Source organism: Oryx dammah, unplaced genomic scaffold (genome assembly GCF_014754425.2).
Source record: "Oryx dammah isolate SB20612 unplaced genomic scaffold, SCBI_Odam_1.1 HiC_scaffold_12, whole genome shotgun sequence".
Lineage (NCBI taxonomy): Eukaryota > Metazoa > Chordata > Mammalia > Artiodactyla > Bovidae > Oryx > Oryx dammah.
This window is the reverse complement of record NW_024070196.1, coordinates 46,524,333-46,551,396: the sequence shown is the minus strand read 5'-3', so window position 1 is coordinate 46,551,396 and position 27,064 is coordinate 46,524,333. Positions and strand designations below refer to the sequence as shown.

The 27,064-nt window shown below is 43.5% G+C and overlaps 1 non-coding gene across 1 annotated transcript; it reads left to right on the top strand.

The window, feature by feature from the left end:
• The first annotated feature begins 6,524 nt into the window (after window positions 1–6,524).
• Window positions 6,525–6,630, top strand: LOC120871677. Its single transcript, XR_005723100.1, has one exon. It is a non-coding gene; the product is annotated as a U6 spliceosomal RNA (small nuclear RNA).
• Window positions 6,631–27,064: the final 20,434 nt, after the last annotated feature.

The following is a 27,064-nucleotide window of genomic DNA, read 5'->3' as shown; positions in this document are numbered from 1 at the left end:
TGAGTTCAAAGGATGACAGAAATCTTATTTCTCTCTCTCCCTTTCAGCTGTACTTTGATGCAAATACCACTCTCTGTCATGCTCTCTCCTCCTTGGGGCACAGTGGTTGCAGGAGTGTCAGCCCACATCCTCTCAAATTCAGGTTAGGGTGATCAACAGTCTTCTTTTCTGGTGGATCTTACAAAGCCCTGAGCTTCATTTTGATTGGACCTGCTTAGGTCACCTACTTGTGCTTGAGCCAATCACTCATTTGGAGGACACTGTGCTTGACTGCCTGGACCACTCATGCTAAAACTGATAGAAGGGAAATTGGGGGTTGTGGTTGACTGACATTTTTAGGGGTCCAGAAAGCCAAATAAAAATGACTTCCTGTACCTCAAAAGAGTATGGAAGTGGAAAATTTTACCATTGCTTCTGCAAAATTCTTAATCCCTAAAAAATAACAAGTCAAAAATTAATTATATGTATTAATTATATTATAATATACAGTGGAAGTGAGAAATAGATTTCAGGGACTAGATTTGATAAGAATGCCTGATGAACTATGGACGGAGGTTCGTGACATTTTATAGGAGACAGGGATCAAGATCATCCCCATGGAAAAGAAGTGCAAAAAAGCAAAATGGCTGTCTGGGGAGACCTTACAAATAGCTGTGAAAAGAAGAGAAGCAAAAAGCAAAGGAGAAAAGGAAAGATATAAGCAGCTGAATGCAGAGTTCCAAAGAATAGCAAGGAGAGAGAAGAAAGCCTTCCTCAGTGATCAATGCAAAGAAATAGAGGAAAACAACAAAATGGGAAAGACTAGAGATCTCTTCAAGAAAATTAGAGATACCAAGGGAACATTTCATGCAAAGATGGGCTCAATAAAGGACAGCAATGGTATGGACCGAACAGAAGCAGAAGATATTAAGAAGAGGTGTCAAGAATACACAGAAGAACTGTACAAAAAAGATCTTCCTGACCCAGATAATCAAGATGGTGTGATCACTCACCTAGAGCCAGACATCCTGGAATGTGAAGTCAAGTGGGCCTTAGAAAGCATCACTACGAACAAAGCTAGTGGAGGTGATGGAATTCCAGTGGAGCTATTCCAAATCCAGAAAGATGATGCTGTGAAAGTGCTGCAGTCAATATGCCAGCAAATTTGGAAAACTCAACAGTGGCCACAGGACTGGAAAATGTCAGTTTTCATTCCAATCCCAAAGAAAGGCCATGCTAAAGAATGCTTAAACTACCGCACAATTGCACTCATCTCACATGCTAGTAAAGTAATGCTCAAAATTCTCCAAGCCAGGCTTCAGCAGTATGTGAACCGTCAACTTCCAGATGTTCAAGCTGGATTTTGAAAAGGCAGAGGAACCAGAGATCAAATTTCCAACATCCGCTGGATCATGGAAAAAGCAAGAGAGTTCCAGAAAAACATCTATTTCTGCTTTATTGACTATGCCAAAGCCTTTGACTGTGTGGATCACAAGAAACTGTGGAAAATTCTGAAAGAGATGGGAACACCAGACCACCTGACCTGCCTCTTGAGAAACCTATATGCAGGTCAGGAAGCAACAGTTAGAACTGGACATGAAACAACAGACTGGTTCCAAATAGGAAAAGGAGTACGTCAAGGCTGTACATTGTCACCCTGCTTATTTAACTTGTATGCAGAGTACATCATGAGAAATGCCGGGCTGGAAGAAGCACCAACTGGAATCAAAATTGCTGGGAGAAATATCAATAACCTCAGATATGCAGATGACACCACCCTTATGGCAGAAAGTGAAGAGGAATTAAAAAGCCTCTTGATGAAAGTGAAAGAGGAGAGTGAAAAAGTTGGCTTAAAGCTCAACATTTAGAAAACGAAGATCATGGCATCTGGTCCCATCATTTCATGGGAAATAGACGGGGAAACAGTGGAAACAGTGTCAGAGTTTATTTTTTGGGGCTCCAAAATCACTGCAGATCGTGACTGCAGCCATGAAATTAAAAGATGCTTACTGCTTGGAAGGGAAGTTATGACCAACGTAGATAGCATATTGAAAAGCAGAGACATCACTTTGCCAACAAAGGTCCATCTAGTCAAGGCTATGGTTTTTCCAGTGGTCATATATGGACATGAGAGTTGGACTGTGAAGAAAGCTGAGAGCTGAAGAATTGATGCTTTTGAACTGTGGTGCTGGAGAAGACTCTTGAGAGTCCCTTGGACTGCAAGGAGATCCAACCAGTCCATCCTAAAGGAGATCGGTCCTGGGGATTCACTGGAAGGACTGATGCTGAAGCTGAAACTCCAATATTTTGGCCACCTCATGCGAAGAGTTGACTCATTGGAAAAGACTCTGATGCTGGGTGGGATTAGAGGCAGGAGGAGAAGGGGACAACAGAGGATGAGATGGCTGGATGGCATCACTGACTCGATGCACATGAGTTTGGGTGAACTCTGGAAGTTGCTGATGGACAGGGAGGCGTGGCGTGCTGCGATTCATGGGGTCGCAAAGAGTCGGACACGACTGAGCGACTGATTGTATATATTAATGCAATGTACTATATAATTATTGGGAAACAAATTATTTATATTAAAAATAATTATAATGTGCTATACTAGATAATAATAGGGTTGATATATATGATTATATATATTACTCATACATATAAATTAATTTATAATATCTATCATTAATGCTGGCTCTTACATGGTAGCTTGTCAGTGTCTTGAACTTCTGTTTGCATTTCTGCAACTCCGAGCTCAGTGAAACACCAGAGCAGCCAATAAAACCTGCACAGCAAACCAGCTTTTAAAAAAACTATCACCTGTTTCCTACTGACCTTTTAATGATGTAAGCAATTAACTCACAAAATTTTCTGGAAAATTAATCTTACAGACAGGTCAAAAAGCAAGTGGTCTGCCTGTTTGCTGGAATGAAAAAAGAGAGAACTTTTGAAAAACAAACAAAAATAACCTTTAATACAGGTGAAAGTTCCCTGAACTTCTATACTAGGACACACTGTCTATTCTCAGACAAGAATTACAGAGGCTGTATTAGTTTGTCAGGGCTGCCATAACAAAGTAACACAAGAAATTAATTTTCTCACATTGCCAGAGGCTCTAAGTCTGAGATCGAGGTGTCAACAGAATTGATTTGGGACCACTCTCTTCAGCCTGCCGTCTTCTCCATGTGTTCTGATGGTGTTCCATCTGTGTGTCTGCGTCCAAATTTTCTCCCCTTCTCTACTCAGTGCCCTGTGGTGACCTAAATGGGAAGGAAATCCAAGGAAGAGGAGATGTATGTATACATGTGACTGATTCACCTTACTCTACAGCAGAAACTAACACAACATCGTAAAGCATCTGTCCTCTTAACAACAACAACAACAAACAAATTTCTTCCTCTTACAGGACACCAGCTATATCGGATTGGACCACTTGTATGACCTCATTTTACCTGGCATGTGTGCGTGCTAAGATGCTTCAGTTGTGTCCGACTCTTTGCGACCCTGGGGACTGTAGCCCACCAGGCTCCTCTGTCCATGGGAGTCTCCAGGCAAGAATAATGGAGTGGGTTGTTGTGCCCTCCTCCAGGGGATCTTGCCGACCCAGGGACTGAATACGTGTCTCTTATGTCTCCTATACCTATATTGGCAGGCAGGTTCTTTACCACTAGTACCAACTGGGAAGGCCTCATTTTCCCTTCCGTTCAGTTCAGTTCAGTCTCTCAGTCGTGTCCGACTCTTTGTGACCCCATGATCGCAGCACGCCAGGCCTCCCTGTCCATCACCATCTCCTGGAGTTCACTCAGACTCACGTCCATCGAGTCCGTGATGCCATCCAGCCATCTAAGACCCTCTATCTCCAAATACAGTCACATTCTCAGGTACTGAGGGTTAGGACCACAACAGATGAATTTGGGGAGGAGTGCACAGTTCAGCCCATCCCAACGGCTTTGCACTGTTGCTGGTAAGGACAGGGCTCTTTCTGTATAAATGAGAATGAAACTCATGATACATAAAAATCCTATAGTTGTATATTATGGCCTTCAACATCAAAATGTGAATATATTTTAACCATCTTCTCCCCAAAGGAGATTGCAAGTGACATGAAGAGATTCAGATTCAAACATCTGGGACCTTCATTCAGACCATGTGGTACCCCATGAGAAGGACCTGAGTGGCCAGCTGTTATGTGTCCATCTGGCATTGTTCCACCTGCTCTGGGAGCCACACCTGTTCTTGGGAGAACCAAACCCCACCCCCAGGCCCTGGTTGCATGTGGCCTCTGTAGGCCTGTGACCCAGGCTAAATGCGTCAGATCTTCTCTTTCCCAAATCCAAATCTTGAGCTCTGTGACAAAGATGGGAGATGGTGGGGGTGGCTCCATGCGCAGGTGTCTGAGATCTTACTTACTGCCCTCTGTCCCCTGATTTGGAGCTGCTTGTAGGACATTATTTATACCCATGTGGATCCCAATGCTGGCAGCACACCCACCCACCCAAACCACCTCTGTGTACTTTACACTAGAAGAGTCAAAGGGCAGGAAGAAAATGCAACCGAGCATAGGACCCCATGGGGTCCTTGAGGCGGGGGTTGTGGGGGGGCAAGACTTCCGCCATATCCTCCACTTTATCTCCTCTCAGAATTAACTAAATAATAGCTTCTTATGCACATTTCCTGAGTTGTTTTGCAGATGTGAAAATCCCCTACCACATGGATATTAACCACTTGAGCACAGAGCCCCAGGCCCCCTGGAGCCTAAGGACTGATAATGTTAACCCCTGTGACACTGCACTGTTACCCTACCATCAGCCAATCAGAGAATCATGCACAAGCCCATCACAGACCCTATGACCACCCCCCCTCCCCCACACCTTGCCTTTAAAAATGCTTTGCTTCGGGGAGCTTGAGGCTTTTTAGGGCCTGGGGCACCCATCTCTGTGCATGGCCCTGTAATATGCCTTTCTCTGCTCCAAACCCCATCATTTCAGTTTGTTTGGCATCACTGTGCTTCGGGCACATGAACTTGCCTTAACAGAACCATTTAAGAGCAAGGCCTGAAAGGACCTGTCTTTTTGTGGGAACGTACCTCTGCTGTTTATTCCTGAAAAGCAGCTCTGAAGGACACACCTGGGCCTTCAGAGCCTGAGACCTGCAAGGCCAGCTCCAGCCAAAACCCTAGGTGTGATATTTCAGGTCCATCACAAGTCAATGTAAGGCTTTGACAGACAGGCCCACAGGGGATGCTGCCCTCCCCATACCAGACTTGGTGAACAGCCAAGAATAACCTTTCTGAGTTTTCTGAAAGGACTTCCATCAGTGACTCAGGTCCCCCGGGCCGTCTATGCCCAGGTGACATCCACCTTCCTAACCCAGGCATTTGCATGTGGAGGCCTTTTAAGGAGGCCCTTGGTTGGGGCACTTTTGTCTGCTCTGACCCTCTACTTTCCCACCCCCAGCCCTTCCTCTCCTGCCCCTCCTCATCCCCTGACACCAATCAAGAGCCTTTTGTGAGGGTCTTCTTAGCACTGAGCTCATCTAACTGACCCTCACCCCATTGCAGTTCTGTGCGTGTATGCTCAGGCGCTTCAGCTGTGCCTGACTCTGTGCAATCCTATGGACTGCAGGCTCCCAAGCTTCTCTGTCCATGGGATTCTCCAGGCAAGAATAGCAGAGTGGGTTGCCATTTCCTCCTCCAGGGGATCTTCCCGACCCAGGGATCAAACCCAGGTCTCCTGCATTGCAGGCAGATTCCTTAACGCTGAGCCTCTAGAGAAGCCCTGCAGTTTTGTAGGGAAATGAAAAACACTGAGAGCTGGAACATTTCAGTGTTTATCTTTTCCTCTTGCCTGCACTGTTGCAGGGCTTCCCTGGTGGCTCAGCTGGTAAAGAATCTGCCTGCAGTGCGGGAGACCTGGGTTCGATCCGTGGGTTGGGAAGATCCCCTGGAGAAGGGAACAGCTACCCACTCCAGTATTCTGACTTGGAGAATTCCATGGACTATTCCATGGGGTTGCAAAGAGCTGGACATGACTAATCTCGCTCATTACATTATCATTAGCCTTGCTGTCAGTTTGGCTCATGGTTCTCAGTGACCCCCTCAACACCTGGAAACTTGACAAGACCCCCTCCTAGGGTGGTCTTCTTCTGATTCCTGGTCAGTTAGCCCACCTCCCCCGAATGGTGGTGACCAAGGCTGTGCTGGCCACCAGGCTCTGAGGACAAATACTGGGAGTTATGTGATGCTCAGAATCAGCAGGAAATGTGGAGGGCACACCTTGCAGAGGTCACCAGTGGAGTTCCTGGTGGCAGAAAGTATTTGGATGGGACTTCCCTGGTGGTCCAGGGGCTAAGACTCTGCATTCCCAGTGCAGGGGGCCTGTGTCTGATCCCTGGTCAGGGAACTAGATCTCACATGCCACAAGCTAAGAGTTCACATGCTGCAACTAAATATCCCACACCCCACAAATGGAGATCAACGATCTTGTGTGCTGCAACTAAGACCTGGAACAATAGGATAAATAAACGAATAAAAGTATTTGGTTATCATGCTCACTTTGACAGCACGTATACTAAGCTGGAATGATACAGAGAAGATTAGCATGGCTCTTGCACAAGGACGACAGGCAAATTCATGAAACATTCCATTAAAAAAAAAAAATAAGGTATTTGGTTATCTTCCCAAGGTCTTTCTGGAAGCATTCGTTGGTTCCAGTCCCTCTCAGTATTCATGATCTGAATTCCAGGGAAGGAACTCGAGACACCCCCAATGCACTTGGAAAGAGCAGGTCGTCTGGGTTAGCAACCCGCTGGACAGCATCCCATGTGACATTGATTATTTCCCAATGGGGAAAGCGGGGGGTTATTTCCCAAAGTGAATAGATGCTGAACTGCCACGAATTAAAGGTACAGTGCAGTGAGACACCTGCAAAGGAAAAATCCCAGGGCCTGAGAAGGAATGTTCTACAATGAGGTTCTCATCCACAGCCTTTTCCCCCTTATGCCTGGAATAAATTGATGGGGATCTAGACCACGGACACACTAAGATAGACAGGAAGTGGGGAAAGAGCACATTAGGACTAAATCACGTCAAGCTGTGGGAGCCTGAGTGGTAGTCCTAATACCACTCATAAATTATCTCATGTCTTCCTGGGAACCATAAGATGAAGTGTCCTCTGGCCTCAGCCTGAAGCCAAATTCAACCCCAATACTGAATTAAAACTTAGACACAGAATTTTGGATAAAGTGGAGATGAATAGCTTTGTTGCTTTGCCAGACAAAGGAGGCCGGGGGAGGGGGGTGGGGTGGGGTGGGGGGGTGGAGGGGGGGGGTGACTAATGCCCTCAAGACTGCATGCCCTCACCAGGAAGGGTAATGAGGAATTTTATAGTAATGGTTCAAAGAGGGTGTGGTCAGCTCATGCATATTCTTCTGATGGGTTGGTGGTGATATACTCTGAAATCAGCCTCATCAACCTTCTGGTTCTAACAAGTCTGGGGTCTACCTGCTTGTGAACAGAAGACAGCTTCTTCCACCTGGAGTGGGTTTCAGTATCTGCAAAACAGTTCAAAGATATTGTTCTGTGTATCCCTTGAGGGGGAACAAGGACCCTGCCCCAAGGCTTCGCTACTGTTTCTCCTGACTGCTCCTCCTTTGTCTCCACATCCCCTCTTTTCCCTGATTAGCAACTGTGTGAACCTGTCCCTTGGAATTCCGGGAAGGTCATGGAGGCAGAATGAAGACTATCTTCTGTAATCAAGAAATGAGGGACACAGAAAGGCTTTGTGTCCAGGAGCCCTGCAGCGTCCTGCTTGGTTTCAAGCCTTCATGCTGCCCCCCTTCAGAGACACTGGTTCACTGGCTGGTCCTCTTCCATCCCCATCCTCACCCATCACCTCAGCCTACTCCCATCATTGGAGACCCTCCCTTTGACCTCAAGGGAACCAAAGTGTCTCCTTTTAACTGCAGCCTCCTGGACAAGCTCCCTGCTTTATTCAGCACCCATGGCTCCAACTTCTGGAGTTCAAGTCACCCTTTAGAGAGTCATGGTGCATGCCTAAGACCTTAAGCTTGGTGGGAGCAGGAACCTAGGTCTGAGTTCTGACTCTACCACTTACTGACTGTGTGACCCAGAACAAGTTATTTGACCTCTCTGAGCTCATTTTCCTCTTGTACGAAATGGAGATGATAACAGAACCTTCCTTAAAGGGCTGCATGAGGATTAAATGAGAAACTATAAATTAAATACTTAGCACATAGTGTTCACTAGGCAGCATTAATTGTTAACAATTTATTGTTACTAATATTATCCAGCTAGCCTATATCATACAGCAGTACAATAAAATAATCCACTCTTCTGGGTCATTTTCTTCCCTGGAGGGATTCTAAGATGACTCAGAAAGGACCTGAAGGACTTTGAAGGTAAGTAGGGAACATCCCAGTTGAACCACAAAAGGCTTACAGCTTTTCAAGTTAGCTGTAGACTTGCTACTATATATAAACTATAAATTACAAAAACACACAAAACCCAGTAATGCTTCAACAAAGAAACTAGGATCCCAGACCTGGGAATAAAGAGAAAATCCACGTTGCCCAAGTTGGCAATAGATTCACGTTGACACCAACAAAAATCTCTGAAAAACAAACAGGAGCCCCCCACGCAGATTTCTGCACTGCACACAGCAGACTGCAATTGGGAAAGATAATTCATCGTCATAAAAACAAACATCCATTTTACACTTGCATGGCAACAAGGATGCTCTTATTTGCATAATGATGGTGATTTGCATATGATAAAAATTTGCCTGAGTGAGTCTCAAGCTCGGAATACATTCAAATATGATACCACTGGTACAATTTTCTCAAGGATCCCAATTTAATACTATTTATCTAATGAAAGGAAAAAAATAAATATTGGCTGTAACATCCCATTATGCTCAAGAGTTGGTTTTAAATTACACTTAAGTAAAGCAAAGTAAAGACTTATCTATAGGTGAGAACACCTCCACTCAAAATGGAGACTTTCAGCCACACACATGCAAAATTATCTGTAATAAGCATTTGATGCATATTGACTTTAAAAAAAAAAAGCACAACGTGAGAGTTGCAAGTTAAGTTCTATTTGGAGCAAAGTGAGAACTGCAGCCTGGGAGACAGCACCTCAGAGAGCTCGGAGAAGCTGCTCCAAAGAAGCAGGGGCTAAAGCTTAGTACATACATAATTTTGGTGAAGGGGGAATACATGCAGTCAAGCACATATTTTTCCAAAAGTCTTCTACTAGTCTGGTGAACTTTGCTAGTCACAAGGAACAACCATCACCATGAAGGATTTTGGTGCCTAATGAGGAGATACAAGAATTGGACTCAGAGAAGACCTGTCCTCATTTCTGAAGACAAGTGCCTCAATTCTGCTCTCTATGCTAAACTCAGCAGCTGCAGCAGCACATGATTTAATCCTTGTAGAGGTAGATGGCAAGTACCCATGGCAAGTGCCAAGTACCCATGGCAAGTGCCAAGTTGTAGGTGACATGCATGAACACAATGCTTGCACTGTAGGTTAGGTGCAAATCAAGAGCAGGAGATGTGTCTTGAAAAGATGGACATCCTCAAGGAAAGGGAAGAGAAGGGAAGGGAAGAAGAGAAAAGATATTCTTAAAGTGAGCAAAAGGTGGATAACTTTCAAACCTGCAGCACACACAAAAACTGAAGTACAGTGAAGTGGTTTCTAGGCTCCATGTCTTAAGAGTGAATGGTATGGGAAGCTATCTTCCATCTGGCTTGGCAAAATAGAGAAATGCAGCATGAGACTCTGTGGGTCTGATTGCTCTTGGGAAGTTTCCCATGTGACTCTCTAAAAGATGCTGTGTTCCTCTCTGCTTCCACCTGCCTCTGAGGGCGCATGGACAGAGACTTCCTTTAATTTCAGTCTCTAAGAGAAGATCTCTGGGGCAATCAAAACCAAAATAGTATTTGTCTAATGCCCAGATGATTACAGCACGAGGCGGGTGACCACACTGTCCCCGCCACTGTCCTTCCCACTCAGATGGGATGTTGCTGACAGGATGTTCTCTGAGCACAGCTGGGGAGGGCTGGGGTGGGGGCAAGGGTGAAGAATCCTTTCCATATAATATATGCCATTCACAGCGGTTTTCTTTTACAGATTTTGACTGCAACCCAGAATAAGAAATAGATTTGACATTACCTGAAATATACAAATTTATGCGTCCTGGTGAATCACAACTGAAACACAAACATCATAACTGAAACACAACTTCAAAAAATGGTACTTTTCCTACTGTGCTGGTGGTGCTCAGCTGTATCCGACTCTTTGCGACCCCATGGACTCTACCCACCCAGGTGCCCCTGAGCATGGGATTTCCCAGGCAAGAATACTGGAGTGGGTTGCCATTTTCTTCTCCAGAGGATCTTCCCAACCCAGGGATTGAACCTGCCTCTCCTGCGTTGCAGGCAGATTCTATACTGCTGAGCCATCAGAGAAGTCCACCTTTATTTATGTGAAGCATCTCCTTATTTTCTTTCCCATCCTGTCCTGTGTCAATTTACATTAAACCCTGGTATGGGATGGCCTCTCATTTCTTTTTAAGTGATGACCGCATCTCTCTACATTAATTTCAACACCAACAAATGAACTAAAACAACATCGATTGAGATTCTACAAAATGGGGGGAGGTGCAAATCTTGGGATTTACATGTTACGGACAAACTCATACACCCTGTTCCAAGTGTTGCAATTTCATTTCTGCTGTCTACTCATCTTGCTTCTTCTCTGCCTTTAACAGAGAGAAGTCAGTTCTTTGGACCTATTTATCTGTGAGTTATTGAATGACTGTGCGAAGTCTTACAGGAAAACTAAGCTTTACACTTAAGAGAAATGAGATGGTGGCTAATAAAGGTTATCGAACAATAAACAAAGAGCTTCTTAACCAGAACTGGGGTACAAGCATAAGAACTTGCCTGTGGATCTGGGAACTAATTTGAGCTTTTAGCTTTAAAGGAAGGTGCATTTTGAGCTGATAAGTGAGAAATGTCGTCAACTATACTTTAAATATCTGTATGTAAAAAACAAACCTATCAATCTAACCATCTGAAACTGCTTAAAGCCATTATTCCAGTGGGGTCAAATTAGGAAGAAGTGTGATGCTATTCCTTACCTCTCTACCCACGGCAGACATCAACAGTAGATCGCACTGGAACTTCCCCAGTGGTCCAGTGGGTAAGAATCCACCTTATGCAGGCTTGATCCCACATGGCACAGAGCAAGTAAGCCCACACTCCAGAGGCCCTGTCCACAACTAGAGTTTATGCATTGCGACAAAAGATCTGCACGTGGCACTGAAGATTCTGTGTGCTGCAACTAAGACCCGAGGCAGTCAAATAAATATATAAATAATAAAATATTTTCAAAATAGTGGATCAGACCGCTCTTTGCCTGTGAACCCAGATTAGACTTCAGAATCTCTCTCCCTGGAAGCCCCCACCTGTCAGTTTTAGTTGGCAAGGTTGATGAAATGTACATGAACCTCAAGTCGACCCAAAGACAAGTGTGAGGGCTTTCAAGTAAAGATCTAGATGGATGACAGGTCCTTATGTAAGCAAATATTTCACTCTTCATCCAGGACAGTCTGGTCTTGATTAATCGTCCTAATGTCTGAAGTGTCTTTTTTATTCTTTATGAAGAAAAGAGAAAATGATTGGTTCATTGTAAAAGTTCTGGGTGGCAAGGAAAAGAACTTCCTCAAATATTACTGTCAGTTGTTCAAAGTTATCTTTAAAATTCCTTGTAGTTTTGGTCTTTAATAATTAAATAACAAATAATAAATCCAAAGCAGTTGATGATTTTAGTTTTACCAAGTCCTAGCACCAGAAAAAATACTGCTTAATAAAGAAAGAAGATGTTTATTTCTCTGTATGGCTTCTACATGTATTAAGCATCTGCTGCTGCTAAGTCACTTCAGTCGTGTCCGACTCTGTGCGACCCCATAGACGGCAGCCCATCAGGCTCCCCCGTCCCTGGGATTGTCCAGGCAAGAACACTGGAGTGGGTTGCCATTTCCTTAAAGCATCTAATAAGATAAGTAGATTAACTGGTTTATAGTCATCTTCCTAATGATGGAATAAAGTAGCTAAAACTTCTATAAAATAATAGATTTATAGATTTTTATAAGAATATTTGGAGAATGTAATAACAAAATGAGGTCAAAGATGAGAAATCAAGACTTGCACTCCCAATACCTTGGGCTCAGGTTAGATCTCTCATCAGGAAACTAGATCCCACATGCTGCAACTAAATATCCTACATGCTGCAACAAAGATAGAAGATTCCACATGCTGCATCTAAGACCGGTGTAGTCAAACAAACAAAGAAATATTTTTAAAAAAGAGAGAGAGAGAAACCACCAAGGCAGAAAACGCAGCTGCACTCTGTGCAGTGTCTGTTGACATTTGTATCCCCCCGGGAAGGGAACTGAATTTGCCCTGAGATGTCCATTCACAGAGTCAACTAGATGCTGCTTTGATTTAATTTAAGTAAGACCTACCATACTGATCAGCCAAGTGAGCTGTTCAGAGTCTCCCCAGGGGGATTTTTTCCCCTAGCGACATCCATGACGATGTTCTATCCTTCTTAATCATTGACACACCTAGAAATAATTAACGACATATCTGGTCATCCTGCACCCTGGTCAAGCTTTATATGTATACATACATTTAATATATTTAAATATCATGTAGAAATTGTCACACATAGAGAATATATATCATATAGAATATATCATATGCATAAGATATATGATATATATGTAATTGGAAAATTAGGTCTGACATATATACACTGCCGTATGTAAGACAGATAGCTAGGGGGAAGCTGCTGTACAGCACAGGGAGCTCAGCTCGGTACTCAGTGATGACCTGTATGGAGGGATGGAGGGATGGGAGGAAGGTTCAAAAGGAAGGGGATAGATGTATACATATAGCTGACTCACTTCATTGTATCGCAGAAGCTAACACAGCATTGTAAAGCAATGATACTCCAATAAAAAAAAATTTTTTTTTTATTAATGCAATGTGATATCCTGAATGGGATCTGGGAACAAAAATAGGACAATAGTGGGAAAATAGTGAAATTCAAATGAAACTGAAAGTATAGTTAAGGGCTGAACCAATGTTAATTTCTTAGTTTTGATAATTTTATTATATTTATCCAAGATATTAACATTAGTAGAAGCTGGGTAAAGGGTATATGAAAAAAATCCCTGTACTTCCCTTGCAACTTTCCTGTACATTTACTGTATTATCTCCAAATAAAAAGTTAACAACAAAATAAGAATATATGTATCATCTTTAAAATACATATGTATATAGAATATATCATATACAGAATATATAAGTAGAATACACGTATCCCATATAGAATATATGCATCTATAGAATATATCATATATGGAATATATGTATCATGTAGACTATATCATAGAAAATGTATACAGAAAATATATATCATATATAGAATATATGAAGAAAATACATCATATATAAGGAATAAGGTGGCATAGTGGTAAAGAATCCACCTGCCAGTGCAGGAGACACAAGAGACATGGGTTCAATCCCTGGGTCAGGAAGATCCCTTGGAGTAAGAAATGGCAACCCACTCCAGTATTCTTGCCTGGAAAATTCATGGACAGAGGAGCCTGGCGGACTACAGTCCAAGGGGTCACAAAGAGTCAGACATGACAGCGATAGACACCATGCATTGCATATCATATGTGCAATACACATCATATATAGAGCATATATATATATAGAGAGAGTATATAGATGTGTGTGTATATATATACTCTTTGGAGAACCCTAACTATACACCTCCCCTGCCCAAAGGCTTTCATCTCATGCAGTATAAAACCCATTCCTTGCAGTGGTCTACATGGCCCCGCATAAATCCCACCCCATCATCTTAATGTCTTCACCTCCCCGAGTCTGCACTCTCTCTCTGAAGCATCCAAACTGGCCTCCCTGCTTTCTGTCCCTCTCTTTGAACCTCTTTTTCCTCAAACTCTTTCTCACCTTCTCCAACTTTTTTGTGTGTGTCAAATGACACTCTCTGTAAAATATCCCCGGAACCTAAGCCCAGCACCCCACCATGACAGGAGTGTACACCAGTGCTGTATCCCTGAAACTAGCACAACATTGTAAGTCAATTATACTCCAGTAAAAATTTAAAAATGATTGTAGGTCTACCAGGCAGTTGCCACTCTTGCATCTTTTGAAGCCATCCCGGCAGCCTTTGAGTCACACAGCCTTTGAGTCACACACTCGTTTCCTCCCAGTGTTTGCAAGTCCGTCATCTCCAAGTCCTCCTTCATATAAACAGCTGCCTCTTTCTTTAACCATTTGCTACAATAAATGTACTCGGAGCTAACAAATTATTTAACATGCTATTTCCTTAACATCTCAGTAAGAAAGATTATGTCATATAGTTTTCTTCTAGCCAGAGAAACAAAGTTTAAGAGGGGAGTATGAAAAACATCCTTGTCTTTCCCCCAAAGATTCACTGAACCTGTCTTGCGGGGCCTTGCAAGTCCACTAACAGGACACGGCACCCTCCCGAGATGTACACATCCGGAGTTCAGTCGTCAGGCGGGATGACTTCCGTGTTTATTAGTATAAAAGAGAGCAATCAGCCGAAACCCTGGCACCATCTGGAGGAAAATCGATGTCTCTATATTTAGACCAGCTGGGAGCCCATTCAACCAAACCAAATGCACATGTCTATGCAAGTACGTGTCAACCGCACATTCGACAGACACCTCACATCTCACTTCTGCTGTTTATCAACCTGGGAAAACAAGGGCTCCACCCAAACTCGGGGCAGTCCCCTCGTTTACAAGGAATGAAGAGAGCAACCAATAAAAATAAGAAGAGATGTGGATGCAAACAGCACCCAGCAGACATCACTGGAAAACACAGCTTTCATATCCTACCCTGAGCTCTGTATAAAAGGAATCCAGCGGCCAGCTCCTGCTTCATAAACAAAGGACATTATGCTGTCCTTTGGACCTCATTGTCCTTGTTCAGACTTGAGTCATTAGAGCTCCGTGTCAGTTCCATGGATGCTTAACTGAATCCCTGGTACTCAGGAGATGTTTACTAATTTCATCACTTATTCAGTGCAACCGACATTAATTGTCAGCTGTGAGCAAGGTGGCTGGATTAAGTGTCTGTAGTGGACAATTGTATTTTTTTAGCTTTATTGAGATACGAATGACAAATGAAAATTGTATACATTTAGGATATACAATACGATGTTCTGGTCTACATCATGACATGATTACCATAATCAAGCCACTTAACAACTTATGGACCAGAGACCTACTAATAAGAGTTTTGTTACCTGAATATTATTGACTGGAGACATTTCAATGTTCTCTTTCATAACAAATTGCCAGCCACAGGTGTTAGTTTCTGCAAAAATCCCCTAGTCAATAACATGTTAATGTATTGATAGAAATGACAACCCATTCCAGAATTCTTGCCTGGAAAATCCCATGGACAGTGGAAGCTGGCATGCCACAGTCCATGGGGTCACGAAGAATCAGACATGACTGAGTAACTGAGCATGGATGCAAGCATCAGTAATTTCACAATTACCCTTTTATTGTACTGAGAACACTTGAGATCTCTCGGGGGATTTATTAGGCTTTGGAGTTGCAGTCAACAGGAAGTTTGGCTAACTGAAGCAGAAAAGAGACTGAGAAAATCCTGGGTAATTCATAGGAGCTCTATGTGCTTCCCAGGTGGTGCTAATGGTAAAGAACCCACCTGCCAATGCAAGAGACACTAGAGACATGGGTTCGATCCCTGGGTTGGAAAGATCCCCTGGAGGAGGGCATGGCAACCCATTCCAGTAATCTTGCCTGGAGAATCCCATGGACAGAGAAGCCTGGCAGGTTAGAGTCCATGGGGTCTCAAAAAGTCGGACATGACTGAAGCAACTTAGCAGCAGCTGTGTGTAAAGACCATACAGAGAGCAGTGCTGCCCAAGGTGGTGTTGAGGATGAGGTGGGAGAAGACATGTGTCCCAGCTGCTGTGAAGATTCTGTTCTGTCTGTGTGGCTGGTGTGGCATCTCTGATCCACAGAGAAACGGAAATCTGCCCATTTTAAATCTCTCTTCCTGGAGCAACACAGTGTGTCTTTGAGAGTGCTAACTTCACCCTCTGGCATTCCTTCTGCCAATGGCATTAGCCAGCTCTTGGCTTACCTCTCTTTTCTGAAATGATGGGCACACATGTATTTCCTGACCTCCCCTGCCTCTAGCTATGGCCATGTGTCTGAATACCAGCTAAGGAAATATGGAGAAGTGGCACACCCAATCCCAGGCGTGCCCCAGAAACACTGCTATGCCTGATCATCTTTCTCTGCCTCCATGCACTGGCTTATAAAGAAGATCTGGAGGAGGACAGAGCCAGAGGATGCAAAGGACTTGGGTCATCGTCTTCCAGAGAAAAGACTGTATACCAGCTCCCACTGGATTGTGACATGAAGGAAAAATAGACTTAGTATTAAGACACTAAGATTCTACAATGTAGTTTATCTGTTTGACCAGCCATATTATTTATCTTAATTAATATAGGGACATTATGGGAAGTAACCCATTCCATATTCCAAAAAGGTTCATAAGTTTTTGTTCTTTTATTTTTCCACTTTACAGATTACCAATGACTTGTATGTATTTTCTTGAGTTTTTCTGTGTTTTCTGAATCTTTATAAAGGAAATGTTCTCAAATATGGGAAAAGTCTAATAAGTTTGGTTATGAAGAATTTACAAAAACATTCATTCAGCAATTACTACATTCCTGCTGTCATATTACTCTGTAATGGAAAACTAAATAATAACCTTTATTAAAACTTTAAAAAGGGACAAAAAGAGACCCTCTTTCTCCCACCAGAAGTAATAATATTGGGACACAAGTTACTTGAGACATTAGGAAATCCATCAAGATTTCAGTAAGAAAACATTAAACTAATGTGATGTTGAGATATGGATGAGATCAAAGATGTTATGATTTTATTAAATATATATATCCATAAAATATTATTGATATCTATTAAAATATCTGAGACATTTCTGTAACATCCAATGAGAACTGGTGGCTTTGCTAGACCAATATAAAAAGAGGATCCTCAATAATCATTGCACTCCTGGGTATTCTGTATTTATTATTTATTTAATCTTCACAGTGCCATTTAGTTAACCCCAAATCCATTTACAAATTCCCTTTCTTCTGCTGCTTTCAACAAGAATGGAAAGCCAAATATCCCCAGGGAGGCCTTATAATACTGTATTGGTCAATAACACATAAAGAGAAGTTTAGAGGATAGGATAGGGTAAGGTAGAGGCAAGTCTGGTAAACCTTGTGGTTTTTCTTTTTAATTAAAAAGCAACATATCTGGAAGAAAGGGAAAGGAAAGGAACCCCACAGCTACCACCATCCCCAAATCATTCTTGCCTTGACCCCTGATATGATGGCAGGAGCTCCAGCAGCCACACTACGATCATGATGTAAAGATTAGGGGAATCGTAGACATACTCTTTGGACATGAGTAAGCCACTGAACTGATATGTCAGGACTTCTTTTTGTGAGGAAAAGAACTCCCTACTTGTGAAAATTACTAACAATTCACATGTTCCTAATTAATATATCTTATCTCCATATTGTAGATGAGGAATTTGAGGCACAGGGAGATTGTGTGACTTTCCCAAGCTGCTGCTGCTGCTGCTAAGTCGCTTCAGTCATGTCCAACTCTGTGTGACCCCATAGATGGCAGCCCACCAGGCTCCACTGTCCCTGGGATTCTCCAGGCAAGAACACTGGAGTAGGTTGCCATTTCCTTCTCCAATGCATGAAAGTGAAAAGTGAAGTCGCTCAATCGTGTTCCAAGCTAGTGAGCCACTAAGCCAGCATCAGATCCTGGTCTGTCTGAATTCAGAGTCTGTATAATTAGTTGCAATCCTACAGTATAGAAAGAGCAGAACAGGCAGTCAAGAATATGAGTATTTGTTCCATTTTGTTTAGGAGCGAATTATGTTAACTCACCTGAAAAAAATTGATCACTAAAAACACTTTCTATAATGAAGCAGGAGAAATTCATCAGGTATTTTTTCACAGCTTCGATGAAATATCCTTCAGGATAATCTATCTTCCCACTTGTCTCTGAATCCATGTATACCAGACCTCTCTGCTAATGAATTAGCCTGGAAAGTGGCATTGTGTGGGCCTCCAGAAAGTTCTAGAATGTCACAGAGGAGCTTTCTGCTGTCTTTGGAGCCTGAGTGTGAGGGCTCATGCACGCGTCCACAGCCAGGTCCCCCCTGGATAGCTGATTTTTATCAAAGCTGAGAAGCAGAACTTGGTGAAGAACCCCTCTCCACTCAAAAGCAAAGGCATGAGTCCTCAGTGCTGCTGAGCATGGCTGAAATGAGGGCAAGAGACAATTACTAGAGCAGCGCCCTTCTAGAACATTCTGTCATGAGAAACTCAGGCTGTAGACACAAAGCCAGTCTTACGCTCTCCTTGAGTGGAATACATAATCCAATATGTATTTCATAATGATGGAGTGATGTGGTGGGTTCAGGAGAGGCACAGTAACCTTGAAACTGTTAAAGCAGTTATCTGGCTTCTCTTACATCTTTTCTTGCCAAAAAAAGCTGAAATTCTTAAAGGCAACAGGGATTGCTTAGCTTCAGCCCAGATATCAGAGACCAGTGTAGAAGCTGCTGTGTGTGGTTATTTAGTGATAAGAGAAGACCTCCTTGTAATTCCTGTATCTACACTCCTATGACAGGGCTCACTGGTGTCCTTAAATTAGTCAGGACCCTTTTCTGCAAGATGGGAAATATACAGGCTCATGACTCTGATGAAGGAGTGGGTGAGTAAAAGCAGGAAGGACATGAACATCAGGAAAATCAGAAATGGGATTTAAAAGACAGTTGGATCCTGTCTTCCATGTCTCATCCTTCTCTATGCAAATCAGTTTATTCTCTCTCTCCAGGGAGCTGAATTCTCTGTCTAGCAGGAAATGTGGCTGCCAACAATTCCCAGGTTTTATGGATAATGGTTCCACTGACCTCAGAGAGACAGCAGTGGGCAGTGACTTGAATCGAGATCTTAGTTCCCTGTCCAGGAATTGAACCTGGGTGGCCTGGGTGAAAAGCTGGAATCCTAGTCACTAGTCCACCAGAGGCTAGAGGCTAGAAGCAGAGTTCCACTGGCTCTAGGCCCCCTTGGAAAAAAAATGCATTTCTCAAGGAGGCAAAAACCGTACAAACAGGTACAAAGTTTATTATTAGAGACACAGCTCAAGGAGGAGAGCACACAAAGAAACAGCTTGTTTGGTTAAGATAGAAGTAAGGCAGGGGGCTTCTCTGGTGGTTCAGTGGTAAAGAATACACCTGCCAATGCAGGAGACATGAGTTCACTCCCTGGCCCTGGAGGATCCCACATGCTTCAGAGCAGTGAAGCTCATGCACCTCAACTAACTGAGCCTGTGCTCTAGAGCCCACAAATTGCAACTACTGAGTTTGTCCACCACAAGTACTGAAGCCCGAGTGCCTAGAGCCTGTGCTCCTCAACAGAAGTCGCCACAATGAGAAGTCAACACGCCACAACAAAGAATAGCCTCCGCTCGCCACAACTAGAGAAAGCCCTCATGCAGCAGTGAAGAGCCAGCACTGCCATAAATAAATAAAATTATTATTTTTTTAATGAAAGAAGGAGAAACAAGGCAGAGATGCCCACCTGGAGAGAAAGGATGTGGGTGGCACCTCTCACGAGGAGCAATACATTAAAGAGGTGGTTAAATCACTTATGCAGGGCAGTTCTTCTGGGTCTTTGCTTACCTTTGGCCAATTATCTGGTTTCTTTTTCCATACCTGAACTGCCATAGGACCCCCTCCAACATGCGTGCTCAGTTTTTTCCAAGATGAAATTCCAGGGCAAGAGGGACTTGACATCACATATTATGGGCTGGTGCCACCTCCTTTTGACCTCCCAAGAAGCCTTTCTGCCCACATGCAGTGTCTCCCTTGCCCCAAAGATGAGAACTCTGCGCCCTCCTGGAATTTTCCTCAAGGTTTAGCCCCTCTCTACCACTGCCATGGCTATTATCTTAAGGTGCCCACAGGAGACAAGTCTTGCTATTTACCCTGTTCCTGTTGTTATTTTCATCTCTGCGTGCAGACAGGAGGCTGGTTGTAAGTGTCTAGCCTAGAGCCCACCTGCCTCCTTCCCCAGGAAATGTAAATAGGAGGCTAGTTGTAAATGCCCAGCCTGGAGCTCATCTATCTCCTGCCTCACCGTTACCATCAGGAATTCTTTCCCAATTCCAGTTCTATACATCCTCCTCTGATGAGTTTCAGTGGGGTTGGTTGGCTGCCATGGAGTCATCCAACGTGACGGCATAGACGGACGGCAGGTGCAAACGTGGCCTCTTCTCTAGGATCTTATGGTTTAGCAGGACCCAGAAGGAACTTGTTTCTAGAATAAGGGGAGATGCTGACAGCAAAACAAAGTGTCTCTACATCCCCTGAGGCATGCACGGGTCAAGTCAGGTGAGAGCCTTTTCCTCCTCCATCTCTGCAGTCTCAAAACTCTTTAGCTCCCATTTGTCTCCAGGCTACTCTCATAAGAAATGCTTCATGAATTCAATCCAGAGTACAGAGTACACGATCTACAGTGACAAGCGTTAGCAGCCTGTGTTGAGTGAGCTATTTCCGGAAAGCCTTTGGCCATCTCTTGTGTTAGGAATAAGAAAGAGTCTTAATCTCACAGAACAAGTCAGAATCTGAGTATGACATCGTTAGCTGGTGTTGCCATTTCTTTCCCCACCCCTACCACACAGACAATTATGTTTGGTTTTCTGATTTATAACCATGCGTGTGTGTGCTAAGTCTCTTTAGTTGTGCCTGACTCTTTGTGATCCTATGGATTGTAGCTCGTGAGGCTCCTCTGTCCATGGGATTCTCCAGGCAAGAATACTGGAGTGGGTTACCATGCCTTCCTCCAGGGGATCTTCCCAACATAGGGATCAAACCCACAGCTCTCATACGTCTCCTGCTTTGGCAGCATGGGTTCTTTACCACTAGCACCATTTGGGAATCCTGATTAATAACCATTGTATTTTTATTTTTATTTATATGTTTTAAAGAGACACATTTTAAATACTATTTTAAAAACTTTATTTGCTTACTTGCTTTTGGCTGTGCTGAGTCTTCACTGCTGCTCGGGCTTTTCTCTAGCTGTGTCAAGTGGGGGCTACACTGTAGTTGCGGTACACGGGCTTCTCATCGTGGTGGCTTCTCTTGCTGTGGAGAACGGGCCCTAGGTTGCTCAAGCTTCAGTAGTTGTAGCTCGTGGACTCAGTAGTTGCAAGTCCTGGACTCTAGAGCACAGGATCGAGAGTTATGGGGCACGGGCTTAGTTGCTCCAAGGCATGTGGGATCCTCCAAGACCAGGGATTGAACCTGTATCTCCTGCACTGGCAGGCAGATTCTTTACTTCTGACCCATCTGGGAAGCCCATAAATATTTCTTTTATTTATTTATTTGGCTGCACTGAGTCTTAGGTGCAACACGTGGGATCTTCGCTCTTCATCATGGCATGTGGAATCCTAAGCTGCCGCAGGCAAACTCTTAGTTGTGGCCTGTGAGACCTAGTTCTCTGACCAGGGATAGAACCCCTGTGTTGAAAGTGAGGAGTCTTAGCCACTGGACCACTAGGGAAGTCCCAAACAGTAATTTTAAATTAAATTTTAATTGCTGGGAATGCGTATACTTATACTGCTTGTAAGAGGCTGAAATTCAAGGGTAGCACTGAAGCACTCATTTACTTCTCCCTCAAGTCCAGATTCTTTTCTTTCTTCCCTAGAATCATTCATTGTTGTTTGTTTTGTATCTTCTTGGACTTTTTTCTATGAATTTCTATGCATGTACCAGAGCAGACTTGAGAGGTGTGTGTTTGTTGTATCAGCCCAGGTTTATCATTAAAAGTCAATAAATTTAGGGCTCGTTACATCATTTTTTTATTCAACAATATGTCATGGAAATATTTATACATCATTATGTGTAGGCTTGCTGCATTCTTTCAAACTACATTTTTCTCTCTAATTTTAGGGTATTTTAGGTTGTTTCCAGTTTTCCCCCTGTTAACCTAGGATGAAATAAATTTCCTTGTGTGTGGAGGGGAGAATTACCCTAGTAGAAAGTTTTGAGATATGAAATTGGTATATCCCTTAAAAATACCAATTTATGCTGTTATCAGCGGCATACCTGTTTCCAACATACTCACCAACACATGATACTAATAATTTTTTTAACTTTTTATTATTTTCTTGAGTGGCAGTTTTAAAACCTGAAATGTGTGATCCATGAACATTGGGTTTGTATATTATATCAGCTGATGGGCATTTCCAAGACACAGAGATGAATTGAGGAAAGCATAGCATTTCACTAACAAAAGATGACTTTTTAAAATCAAATGGCTTAATAGTTGCAGGATTTTAGCCATTCACTCGTCTTAACAGTTATTTGTAAAATTGACAGTCTTTGTAAGGGGCACACAGTTAGATTCCAAACAAGGTGTCATTAAGAGGCTTCATTTTACATGGGTGATGGAACAGCAGCTGTTTCTTTGCCCACAAAAGAACAGTATTTTTTAAGGGCCTTAAATTAAAGTCAGAAAAACATTCGCGGATGTGATTCTGTAATAGATGGCAGTTTGGATTCATGTGTTGGGTAGAAAATTGGGCTGGGAAAAGTTTAACATCCTTCTCAACTTTGAGAGTCTGTGTGTCTGTGATTCACTGGGTGATTCTCAATCATAAGGATGACTCATTCATTCAACGAATTTTGATTTCTTTTCCTGCCATCTGCCAGCCCTGCTCTGGATCTTGGGAAAGAAGGAGGGAACAAGATGGTCATGGCACCTGCGGTGAGGGCTGGGAGGAAATATTCAGGTTGTCACAATGGAGGGGGAGAGAGAGTTTAGGGTGCAGGACCAGGGGAGGGCGCTCAAGCTCAGCTGCTGAGAAGAGACTTATTTAGAAAGATTTAAAGGAACTAAATTCTGGGATGAGGTCCTGAGGGAAGGTCTAGAGCCAGTCTGTCTTCCAGGACAGGGAGGACCATCAACTTTATCTAAAGGCAGGGGACTTGGGACTTCCCTGGTGGTCCAGTGCTTAAGAATCTGCCTTGCAATGCAGAGGATGAGGGTTTGATCCCTGGTTGGGAAACTAAGATTGCACATGCCAAAGGACAATTTACACTGCAACTACTGAGCCCACGAATTGCAACTAGAGAGTGCGTGCACTGCAACAAATGATCCCATATGATGCAAATAAGATCCAGTGTACCAAGACCCAACACAGCCAAATAAATAAATAAGACCATGGTTAAAAATAAATAAATAAATAAAGACAGGACACAAAGCATCCCTTCCAGCTTTGGATTTTTCAGCTTTCTAAAATAACTAGCAAATCTAGTAAAATTGAATACCTTTGCATGCAGAAGAAATTAACATAACATTGTAAATCAACTATGCTTCAATAAAAAATTTGAAAAAATAGAGACATAATGAAAGATCTAAATAAATAGAAACATATATTTTATTTTTATTTATTTATTATTTTTTTAGAAACATATATTTTAAAAAATTAACAAATCATAAACCTTAGCTTTTCTCTCTGTAGACCCAGAGTCCATGACCTGAATGATATGGCAGCTCAGAGCAAAAGAAACAGCTTTCTTTATGTTTCATGGGTTTATTCAGTTTGGTGAAAGTGAAATGAAAGTGTTAGTCCCTCAGTTGTGACAGACTCTTTGCGACCCCATGGTCTATAGCCCACCAGACTCCTCAGTTCATGGAATTCTCCAAGCAAGAATACTGGAGAAAGAATTAATCTTTCTGGGCCTCAGTTTCCTCATTGGTAAAGTCCTCTAAGGGGCTTCTCTGGTGGCTCAGTTGTAAAGAATCCTCCTGCCAACGCAGGGTTCGATCTCTGGGTCAGAGAGATGCCCTGGAGAAGGAAATGGCAACCCGCTCCAGTATTCTTGCCTGGGAAATCCCATGGACAGAGGAGTCTGGCGGGCTACAGTCCATGGGATCACAAAAGAGTCATATATGACTTCATGACTAAACAACAACGAAAGTCTTCATGGATTTAGGAAGGATCGGTTACTTACCCAGTTAAGGCCCTGGATGTCTGGTACATGATAAGTATGTAATATAACCAAACAAACTTCTTCCTATGTCCAACGTAGCATCGGGGTTCCCTGAGGAGATACATAATGGGATACAGGGCCAGGTAGGATGTCCTCTTCCCTGTGTTCGCAGAGGTGGCCTCTGAGATGACTGCTGAGTAGGTGAGCATTTCCCTCCAGGCCCACCCTTGACATAGAGCTGTATCTCCAGGTTGTCTGTCCATGGTCTGCCAGGGCTCCATCTTCCTAATCATACCTTGTGCCTTCTTTCTCTGAGGTCTTGACACCTTCACACCAATGCTAGAAGATCCATAGAGCTGTTGCCCTGTGGAAAAGCCCCTCCATGGTCCTTCCTGCTTCTGAAGTCGATAGTATTTGAGACAGGCCTGGGACCTGGAATCCTTAGCTGCAGTGCTGCAAAGCTTGCACCTGGACACACCCCTTCTCAAAGAAGGAAATACAAAGAAACTCTAGGGGACTAAAAATAACTGTGCAGGCGCAGTTGGGGTGAATTCTGGACAGAAGATACAAAGAGACCAAAACACCCAACTGCCATTTCTGGTGGGTGGGCAAAACACTAAGCCATCCCTCTGGCCTGACCCCTGGACACACCGCTACCATCATCCTATATAAGGAGTGAGCTAGGCCCCCTCGGGGAGCCAGTGAACGAGGAAACCTGTTACTCCTGTAGCCAGTGCGGGAGTCCTAACAATAAAGCCTTGCTTAAATTTCTTGTCTGGCTTCTAGCCAATTTCTATTGATTGGGGAAGGCCCAGAATCCTGGTCAGTATCATTGATCCCCAAGTTCTCTCTCCAAGAATAATAATTTGAGATCAAATCCAAAGGATTTCCCAGGCCATTTCTGCTTTCTTCTCCATCACTTCCTGAGACAATAAATACAGAGCTGGCTTTCAGCTGGGGGAGAAAGACACTAGTGCATAGATGGTGGTCCAAAGGGGAGGTTGGGAAGAGGTTGGAAAGAGACTCTTGATAAAGGTTGGGGCAAGATTACAGGAACCAGACAAAACAGGAGGCCAGGGACAAAGAAGCCTGAGGCCAACTCAGGTCCTGCTGGCACAGGGAACCTTCCCTATGGGAGCTGAGATGATCGGTGGACAGGTGCAGCCAGCTAGGGGTGACCCTGCTGGAAAAGAGCCAGGGGATCAGTCACCCCATGCTATGTCTCTTTCTGCTCTCTCTTCTGCCAGGGTGTCTCCTTAAGCCAGTTTCAACCATAAGACAACTAAACCACTGATGCCATTTATGAAGTTTAGTCTCCCGAGGAATACAGCAGCACAGAAGAATCTGGAAGGACAGATGGGAAATGCCTAGTCCAACATGCTTCTGTCAAACCTGCAATGATGAACACTAGGGTCTTGGCTGGAAAGAGTTTCTGTCACACTTGATATAACTTATACATTCAGGGGAACAGACTGAGAAATTCAATCTCTGCACACCCCTGACTCCCACTAGTGAAAAGTTGACCGATTAGGAATACATGTATAAGAAAAGTACCAATGTGGTGACAATTACTGCTGCCCTCAATGGTGGAAGAGGGGCAGCCACTGAACGCACAATGTGGTCTGAGGGATGGGCTTTCTATTCACAGATCGAATCATATTTAATCACAAGCTGGAGAGAAGATTTTGCCACCTCACGTCCCATCCATAAATTACCCCGGTATACCTAAGAGTCGGGCTCATTGATTTATAATACAGTTCATTTATAAAAACCAAACTTATTTCACAGATGACAGCAGCTGCTTGAAACACTCTTTAAAGTGAAGGTGGCCTACAAATTATCCAGCGGTTTCAATTGAAACAAATTATTCATGAAGAATGCAGTGTCAGCAGAAAAGAGGCTACATATTAATCCCCCGACAGGAGGAGACCATATCAGTATCTGATAATTATTTCAACACTTCAAGATGCGAATACAACAGTTGGATGGGGAAGGGGGAGTGCCAAGGGAGGTGACAGATCAACGGCAGCAGAGAAATGTCATGCACAGTATATTTAAAAAAAAAGCATTTCAGGGGCTACTGATTTTCTTCTTTACAAGAGACAAGGTGGGTATAGCCATTGCTTTGTAACCAGTTATTAGGAGTTTAGGACCTAAAAGGAACTTACTTTTATTATCTCACAGTTTCTGCAAGGGAGGAGTGTGGATGTGGCTGGGCTGAGTCCTCTGAGAACATAATTAAGGTTGCCAGTGGGGATGAGGTCTCATCTGAGAACTGATGGGGAAGGGTCTGTTTCCAAGCTCACCTTGGGTGTTGACAGAGGTTCCTCCTGGCTGTGCTTGGCTCTTTGCCTTGTATGCCCCCAGTATGGCCACCTGCTTCATCAAGCCCACAATAGGATCTTAGCAAGATGGGTGTTACAGAGGCTTCCCCAGTAGTAGAGTGGTTAAGAATCTGCCTGCCAATGCAGGGAACATGGGTCTGATCCCTGGTCCAGGAAGAGCCCACGTGCTGTGGGACAGCTAAGCCTGTGCACCACAACTACTGAAGCCCACGTGTGTGGAGAAAGCCCATGCACAACAAGACACTATCAGTCCAGCCAAAAATAAATATGTAATAACAAATCTTTTTTTAAAAGATAGATGTTACAATACTGCATAATATACATATGTACTTCCCTTCACTGACCATCTGTGATCTGGTTAGAAATAAGTTGCAGTCCCCACTCCCCACACTTGGGGAGGAGAGCACACAAGATGTGAATATCAGGTGTGAAAGGGACCCCGCTGCAGATCGTGCCCCAAGGAGAAAGGCAAAAAAGGGCGCTGGAGGAGGAAAAGGAAGCTGAGAAGAGAAA